The sequence below is a fragment of the Cricetulus griseus genome, chromosome 3 (assembly GCF_003668045.3).
Source record: "Cricetulus griseus strain 17A/GY chromosome 3, alternate assembly CriGri-PICRH-1.0, whole genome shotgun sequence".
Classification (NCBI taxonomy): Eukaryota; Metazoa; Chordata; class Mammalia; order Rodentia; family Cricetidae; genus Cricetulus; species Cricetulus griseus.
Window position 1 is genome coordinate 208,544,678 of NC_048596.1, and position 9,483 is coordinate 208,554,160.

The 9,483-nt window shown below is 45.6% G+C and overlaps 1 long non-coding RNA gene across 1 annotated transcript; it reads left to right on the forward strand.

Annotated features, from left to right (window-relative positions):
• Positions 1-4,473: 4,473 nt before the first annotated feature.
• Positions 4,474-7,721, forward strand: LOC107979762. Its single transcript, XR_003483337.2, has 3 exons — positions 4,474-4,704; positions 5,892-6,092; positions 7,607-7,721. It is a non-coding gene; the product is annotated as an uncharacterized LOC107979762 (long non-coding RNA).
• Positions 7,722-9,483: the final 1,762 nt, after the last annotated feature.

Here is a 9,483-nt window from a genome sequence, read left to right on the forward strand (position 1 = left end):
TTTTTTTTTTTTTTCTAGCACTGTCAGACAATGGAAATTAATGATTAGCTTTTAATCCCTCAGTGGGTGAATTCTGCTTGGCTTCTGTGACAGTTAATTTTGTGTCTGGATAAAGGGATGCCTAGAGAGACACACAGCTTTCTTTCTGGCTATGTGAGTGAGTGTTCCTGAGATTAGCATGTGAATGGGTACACTGAGTTATGAAGGTTGCCTTGCCAATGTGGGTGGGTATCATACAGCCCACCATGGAAGGTCAGAATGGAACAAAGGGCAGAAGTAGAGTAAGTGTAGTCGGTGTGCTTGGCTCTCAAGGTTTCAGTGTTGATCCAGGGCTTCTAGCACCACTGTAACCATCATCCCTGCTGTCCCACCCAGATGGTGTCTGCCCAGTAGACACACCTGAACTCACTACCACTTTCCCGGATCTCTAGCTTGCCAAAGCAGAGAGTGGGACTTCTAGCTTTCCAAGTTGGTTTTACTTCTGGAGAAACCAGATTAAAACCTTGAGCCCTCGGTATGATGCTGCTATGAATCACAGTCAAAATCCCCCAAGAGTGAAGGCCCCATGACCTCAGTTGTTTGGCTGCCACTTGGCTGCCTCTCTTTGGGGATTTTCTCTCCTGAAGGAAAATTTTCCCTTTCCTGTGGTCAGGGCAGCCATGGTTCTTTCTCCGTTTAGCATCTAATGCCGGCACTGACTCTGGAGAATAATAAAGGGTTTCTCCAGCTCCAGAACTCTCTTGCAGCATCGTTAGAGGCTGCCCCCAAAGTCCTATTTCCTTCCTCTCCCTTCCATAGAAGTTGATTCTATAAGGACTTCCCAAGTGCATGGTGCTCACTCAGTCTTGGTGTCAAGGAACTTGACCTGTGATACCAGGTCAGCAACACATGACCGAGAAGTCAGCAGTGTGTGTGTGTGTGTGTGTGTGTGTGTGTGTGTGTGTGTGTGTGTGTGTGTGCATGTGATAGTTAATTTTTCTATTGCTACAATGAAATACCATGACCAAAAATAAAGTTGGGGAGGAAAGGGTTTATTTGGCTTATGCTTCCACATCACTGTTCATATTGGAGGAAATCAGGACAGGAACTCAGACAGGGCTGGAACCTGGAGGCAGGAGCTGATGCAGAGGCCATGGAGGAGTGCTGCTTACTGGCTTGCTCCTCATGGCTTGTTCAACCTGCTTTCTTATAGAATCCAGGACCACCATCCCAGGGAGATGGCACTACCTATAATGGGCTTGGCCTGCCCCCATCAATCACTAATTAAGAAAATGTCCTACATACATTGGAATCTTATGGAGGCATTTTTTTTCCAGTTGAGTTCTCTCCTTTCAGATAACTCTAGCTTGTATCAAGTTGACATAAAGCTAGTCAGCACAGTGTATATGCATGCTCTCTCTCTCTCTCTCTCTCTCTCTCTCTCTCTCTCTCTCTCTGTGTGTGTGTGTGTGTAGTATGTATAGTATGGGTATGGTGGAGTGTGTGTAGTATGGGTGCAGTGCGTATGGCATGATGGGATATGTGTGCTGTGGTGTGTATGGTGTGTGTGTGTGTGTGTGTGTGTGTATTTTATGTCTGTGGGTATGCATGGTGTGGGGGAGTGTGTATGCTGTGATAGGGATTGTATGGTGTGGTGGGGTGCGTATGATATGAGTTGGTGTGTACAGTATGCATGTGTATTATATCTTTGGGCTGTGTGTAGTGTTGTGAGGTCTGTGCCTTGAATGTTAGGCATTTGTCAATACATTTCTTGTGTCTTGAGGATTTTGTCCTCTGTGGGGCCTTCGCTGCTTTGGTTTTTTTCCAGGGCCTTCCCACAGTTGGCCTTTGTATTTAATCCAGCGTTATAGTTGTTCTCAGTAGGGAATTAATCTGATATCATCCGCTCCATCATAGCTGAAAACAGATCATGCTGACTGTTTTAATTCTCAGAAGCCAGAAGGAGCAATGCCGGAAACTGTTGCTGGGAACTTAATTCTGTTCAACAAAGGACCGTTGATGGGAGATGCAGAGATGGGATGCGAGGAGAAAATGCCTATTTGTCTCACTCTGAAGAGATGTACAGAACACCCAGATATGTACCCTGAACTTCAGATGCAGAGTCTTCAAAGCTCCCATGGAAAAAGCAGACTCCCAGGGCATGCAAAGAAACTGTGGGGTGGGGGTGGGGAGGGAGAAACACTGAGATTTAAGAACGGAATGAAATCCTGGTGATGTGAGGGAAACAGCAAAGAAAGAATGAGAAGAAATTGAAAATCCCAATAAGACTGCCACATTGCCATGCCTGTGGCATGAGATGTGTGTGTGAGTAGCCAATGAGGATGCTATCAGGGTGAGTTAACATGTTGCACGAAAGCAACAAGATTGGGAGGGCTTCAGGGAGACACTCACTGATGGACTGAGTGACAACTCCCAGGATGAGGCTTAGTGAGAATAATGGACATGAAAGTTGATGTGTGCATATGTGTGTTAAGGCTTTAGGAGGATGTCAGGCATCTTCCTCAATTGCTCTTCACTTTGATTTTTAAGAGTCCCTCACTGAACCTAGAGTCTGCTGATTTGCCGATGCTGGCTGGCCAGCAAGTCCTGGAGATCTGTTTGTCTCTGCCTCCCCAGCACTGGGATTACAGGTGCAGGCCATAGTGCCCAGATTTTTTTCACAGGGGTTTAGGGGATCAAACTCAGGTCACTGTGCTTGTCCAGCAAGCACTTTACCAACTGCCTCTTCAGCCTTTATTTACTCAGATTTCAAAGGACCCCACTTCACCAGGGAAAGGAGAAAAGAAAATCCCTCTTAGTAAGTAGTCAGGAGAAAAGTAACCCACAAATTAATACCACATCTTGCTGAGCTTGTTTATACACTGTAGGAATTGGTGGTATGAGCTTGTTACCTAGACTCCAGTTTTAAGTTACATTAGAGGTATGATGTTTCAAGTTGAGAACATGTTACAATCTCTGGGTTCAGCCCCTGCCATATAGTAGCACTAAGAACCTCTTGGGAGATAATTAAGACATGTAGACTCTGCGTTGTAGCCCTGGCTTTTCTGGAACGTGTTCTGTAGAATGGCCTCAAACTGACAGAGATCCACCTGCCTTTGCCTCTGACTGCAGGATGAAAGGCATGCGCCATCACTGCCTGGTGACACTGCCCCTCTTACTGGGATTTAGTGCCCTTATAAAAGAGGTTGTCTCTTTTGTCCCCTTATAGGGCTCATTAAGAAGTCCCATCTGCAGTGGTGGTGCACACCTTTATTACCAGCACTCGGGGGGGAGGGGGAGAGGCCAGCCTGGTCTACAGAGTGAGTTCCAGGACAGTCAGGGGTTTTACACAGAGAAACCTGTCTTGAAAAAGAAAAAAAAAGTCCCATCTAGGGGTAGACACAGCAAATCTGAAATACCTCTGTGAGTTCCCCAGCCTTCGAAATGCCAGGAAATAAATTTCTGTTGTTTAAAGGTTACCCAGTCTAAACTGGGCAATAGTGGCACACATATTTAATCATAGTACTTGGGATCTCTGTGTGTTCAAGGGCATCATGATCTACAAAGTGAGTTTCAGGACAGTCAGAGCTGCTGTACAGAGAAATCCTGCCTCAGAAAAAAACAAGTTACCCAGTCTAGAGTGTTTTGTTATAGCAGCCTGGATGATTAAGATAGACCCGAATTCCCACAACCAGAATGAGACATTAATGAATTGGGTAATCAGAGATGGGCAAGCAGGATGGTGAAGGGGATTAATCCCATGAGGGGTTTGTGAAGAAATGGAAGGAGAAGCAGGTGTGTCAACAGGGTGTGTCCTCAGGCATATTGGGTGAATAGGCCTTCAAATTTTTCCCTCATGCCAGAAGGGAGATGGCTTTAGAGTCACAAATGATGAAGGGATTTAACTTAATTTCCTTTATTTATCGGTGCTGGGCTTTGCTCACAGTCTTAGTGCACTCTGCCATTGCACTACAGCTCCCATCTCCCCCATGACAGAATCCTTTTGTTTTGTTTTGTGTTGAGACAGCGTTTCTCTGTATAGCCCTGGCTGCCTGGGAATTTGCTCTGTAGAGCAGGTTGGCCTCGGACTCAAGAGATCCACCTGTCTCTGCCTCCTGAGTATTGGGATTAAAGCATGTGACACCACCACCTTATGGCCCATGACAGAATCTTAAATGATCAGAGCTGTCTTCCTTTAAGACTGATAATGTCCCCTCCCTGCTGCTTATTCAGGAGAGGTGGGCCCTGAGGGTCATCCAGTTGATTGTGGAAAAGAGACATTTTTGCTGTTCCCTCTGTCCTTGTCCCATTTATGAAATTTGAGCCAATATTGTTTGGAGAGTTTACATAAAATATAAGATTTCTGACCGCTGTTGAACAATCAGAAGATCTGTGAATATTTGTCATTCTCTCTCTCTGTCTCTCTGTCTCTCTCCCTCTCTCATTATTTCTTAAGAGGTTGTCAATTGGATCCTTGTTATTTTATTTCAGACTCAGCAGTTTGGATTGGCCTCTGGCACCAGGGCTGTCAACTCACTGGCTGACACTGACAATGTAATAAGGCCTGGCATGAAACAAAAATGAACTCAACAAATCATAGTTTCTTTGGGCCTTTGGAAATAAGAACTTCAGGATGAAGCAACAAGTTTCCAAGGGTTTTGAAGCTCAAGGAATGGAGGAATCCTGACAGGCTAGGGAAGGCTGAAATGTCAAAGCCTCTGAAAGGTGAGGAGTGTGTGTGTGTGTGTGTGTGTGTGTGTGTGTGTGTTGTGTATGAGAACAGGTGAATGTGCGTGTAAAGGTCAAAAGTCGATGATGGGTGTCTTCCTCAATTGCTGTCCATCTGACATTTTAAGACAGGGGTTCTCACTGAAATCTGGGGCTCACCAGTTCCATTAGACCTGGTGAGTCCCCGGGATGCTCCTGTGTCTGCCCCTGTCTCCATCCTTCCCATCGTGGAGTTACTTACACACAAGTACTGTTGTGCCCAGCTTTCTACACAAGCCCTGAATTTGGGTCCTCATGCTTGGCAAGCAGTTTACTGACTGAGCTGTCTTACTTCCCCACCCCCATGGGTTTATTCTCAGGAGATATTGGAGGGAACAAGCAAACATAGTGAGGCAGAAAGGGTAGGGTTGAGTCAAGCTGTTGGTTTTTGTTGTTGTTTTGTGTTTGTTTGCTATTTTGATTCTAGACTCTATGTATTCCCTTGAATAAAACTCCTTTCTGTTGTCTTTTTTTCTTTTATGCTAACCTTAGTATTCTTTTGTCTTTGAATTAAAAAAAAAAACAAAAACTAACCAGGGCCAGTTTAAGACTCTGCTGCCCCAAGAGCTTGTGGTTCTAGAAGCCGAGGAAGGGCTCTCCTAGAATATGACTCCCTCAATCACCTGCAGTAGCAGGGCTCACTGTGGCCGGAAGAGCAGTCCCTGGAATCCTCTGTCTCTCTTCTTTTGCTTCTGCAACAAAAAAGGTGTGCCTGCCCCCTGCCAGCCATAAACATGTAAGCTTCTTAATATTTGATCATATTCCCAACAAGGAAAACAAAAACAAAAACAAACATATGTAGCTAAACTGTGCTTTCTCACATCCATCGATCAGCCCTAACCTGATAATCCCCAGCAAAGCCACAAGAACCTACTCAGTTGCTGTCGTTGGACTTGTGAACTTGAGGAATATTTACCCTGTTGATTAAGTCCTCAACCTCAGAAATGAATGCAAACTATCTATCAGCTCTGGTATGCTTACCTGGAAACGGGAGCTTTTCAGGGGCTGCAATAGTGAATAACCACTGTGGTATGGCTGCCTTGCTGCAAGCCTTTGAGAGGAGTTCTTTGCAGACCTCCTAAAGGAGAAAAGTGCGGGGCATATTGTAATTCATCATGGATTCAGTGATGTGTCTGTCTTTTCAGACAACAGCTGTTGACACGAGGAGACAGAGAACTTCAGGCCCCTGCTGCCCTAGTGAAGGCTGCTGCGGAACCACTCGGAAAATGTATCATTACGGAGAGCTGCCAATGGTGATGGCGTCTCCCTGGCACCAGCTACACAATCTGAAACCTGTCTCGGATCAGTCACATAGACTGGAAGGGTACAGAGAGACAAAACATCTGGTAACTGGCTGCACTTTCTATTTTGCCGCCAAGTATTTTGGCGTCATGGAGATTAGGACTTGACTGGTCTTGGTGGAAAATTGCTCTGGTCTTTGCTACCCTGATTTTGTAGACAAAGTTTAACATGGGTATGTGAGTGTGAGGGAGTCCACACCTGCTTTATCATTTCAGAAGCAGTTCAGACAAGACACTCATTACACATGAGTGGGACAAGCCAAGCCTCCCCTTCCCACATTTGGTTTCATGGGCTAGAATTTCAAAGATTTTCTTTGTTGGAAAAAGATATCTTAGCAGCATCTAGCAGCAATGACAAACTTTCGAATTGCCGTCGTAAAAACTGAGAGCAAATCTTACCATATCTTCTTACATTTTTCTCTGTAACTTTATACAGTAAAACAACAAAATTCACTCTTTGCAGAGGACATCTCTACAGGTTTTGACACGTGTATAACATTGCTGAATGTATATCACATGATATACATATCCCATGATCATATCCAGAGGAGCCCATTGTCCCCCCAAATTCCCTCATGATCCCCCTTTGTGGTCAGCTCTCACTACCACCCCCACCTTTGGCAACCTCTGGTCGGCACAGTTCCCTATGGTTTTGCCTTTTCCAGAATATTATGTAAATGGAAACATCATACAGGGTGGAACCATTTGGCTTTGGGTTTTTTCTTCTTTTTGGAGATAGGCTAGCAGTGAACTCAAATCTTCCTGTTCCTGCTTCCTGAGTGCTAGGATTACAGATGGACACCAACACACCCAGCTTGTTAATTATTAATCTAATTTGTTTAGTTATGTTTGTGAACATTTTCCCCATTAGCGTGTTCTATACAGAGAAAATAGAACTCGTGGAGAAAATCCCGAGGGATCTCAAGAGACCCGAGGAGGGAGCAGGGTATGGTGCTCTCAGGAAACTTAGTCCCCTGCAGAGTTAATGCCTCTTAAAGGAGGGTGTGCACCAATCAGAGAGATTTACACATCCAGCCATAGCCTCTGCACGGCTCTAAGCAAGAATCGTGGCCGCCTAGCCTTTCACTGTCTTTAACCAGCCACAGGATCTGACCTGGGGCTGGGTAATTAACATGAGTAATTAGCTGGGCTTCAGTTCTAAGGGTAGTTGTGGCTTGGGCAGCACCAGGCTTGTGGAGAAAAGTGCAAATTAACTCTGTGCTCAGGCAGCACCCTTATTACCCTCTATCAACAAAGCAGCTGGAGCAGCCTTCCATTCACTTAGCTTTCCCTCATTACGGTAATTGCCTACCCAACAATGGCCTGTGTCAGCTCCAGCCTCCTTCTTGGGGAACATGATTTGTTTATATAAGTAAACCTGTGGTGGCTGGGGAGGGGGAGGGGACTGACTAGGCTAATATTTGTGTATGGGCTCGATGTTAAGTTTCAAAAACCGAGTCCAAGCAATTATTTTAGTTCATCTGTGAGGTGGTGTTGGCTGGAAGATTGGCACTGTGCAGTGCCCGCACATTTACATATGTTTGCCTCTGGTTTTTCAGATGCAGGCACCAGGGTCCCGGGATCCCCTTCCACCACCTTGTCCTTGAGTCCATGGCAGATCCTACAGATGGAGGCTATGGCCATGCTGAAGAGAGAGACCACATATCCATGTGAGTCCTGTATTGGCTTATCAAAATTCGTCCTCCTGAGAAACTACTTTATGTGCAGTAGGGTCTTTGAAATGACCATCCAGGGACGGCTGTTGCTGGCTAGGAGGTATGGTAATGATTGTTGAACCCGAAGTCAAGAAACAGGGGAAGGGTCTCAACTCCAGAGAAGATCTTCAGCCCTCAATCCAGAGTAGTGGGTAGGCAGCACCTATCTGTGCCGGTGTCTCCCTTGGGCTCTTCTGCAGTCCACTAGGCCCTTAAAAAAAAAAAAGCAATTATTCCATGATTATTACATGTATGAGGTGAGTGTGTACACTCAAGTGCATTTGTGGGGTGTGTCAGTGGGAAGTGGGAAGGAGAGAAAGCCCAAGAGAAGGGGCCAGTCCAGTTTGTTCCCTGGGAGAATTCCCTGCTAACAAAGGTCCTTAAGATGTATGCATCATCATAAAGCCATTTCTTTGCAGGAAAATGGAAGCACATGTCAGGAAATGAAATACACACATGACTTCAGGAATTAGGGTTCAGATTCCAGCACTGCTCTACCCCCATATGCTCTTGAGCTACTTCCTTACCTTCTGTGAGCCCCAGTTTCCCCATCCATAAACCGGAGGCTAATATTTCTGCTCTTGTTGGGTTATTGTGGTAATTAAGACCATATATGTAAAGCCAGCTGTTTGAGGCCCATTTGATACCAAATGGACACCTTTAGGGGCAAGGTGTGCCCCTTTGGGTATATGTGTAGTGATTATATCAGTGTGTTTTGGGTATCTCAGTGGGCTTATCTAGGAAAGACCATTAGTTATTTTCATTTATTTCTGAGACTCAGGTTGAGTGGGGGCATGAAGGGCACCTAAGAGCCACTGATAAGTATGTAGAGCCCAAGATGGGCTCTTGCTTTGATGGAGGAGGGGTGGTTGGAGCTTTGTCGGTTTCTTTGTAGCCTGAGGTAGCAAGCAGAAAACATATAGCTATCTGGATTGAATAGAAAAGCTTGACAATGGAGGGGCTGTGTGCTCCAGTGCCAGCAAGCTAGCCCCTTGTGGATTTATTTATGGTTAGTTTAGTGAGAATGAGGACCCAGAGAACCATCCCTAAGGTGTGGTATGGTGCCACCACCAGACTCTGGGAACCCCCTGCCCCACTGGCATCTGGCAATGCAGTAGTGTAAGAACAGGGACACCATGGAGGACTACTCACTCAGCCCAGATGTGACAGACTTTCATGATCCCCCATGGAAAGCCTCACCCTCCCTGGGAAATTGGTGGGAGGTGGGATGGGGGAGTCGGTGGGGCCATGGGAGGATGGGAGGGAGAGGGAACTGGTATTGATATGTAAAATAAGATTGTTTCTAAACAAAACAAAACAAAAACAAAAACAGGGACACATGTGCCACTCCACAACTCCCAAGCCTACAGCTATGAATTCATTGTAAGAAATCTGCCATTCAAGTAAAAGCTTGTCATGGTGGCTGTATTAGTCAGGGTTCTCTGGAGAAACAGAACCAATAGGGCAAACACACACACACACACACACACACACACACACACACACACACACACACACATATATATATAATCAGATTTTATTAAGTGAGCTTTAAAGTAGTAAGAATCACATCTGAGAGAGCCAGGAATGGCCAAGTCACACCTGAGAACTGAGAGCCAGGAACAGCTGAATCACACCTGAGAGCCAGGTGGTCCAGTTACTCTGTGAGTCTGGATGCTCAGCCATCAGAGGAGTCACCCATGGACATCTTTTGATGGTTC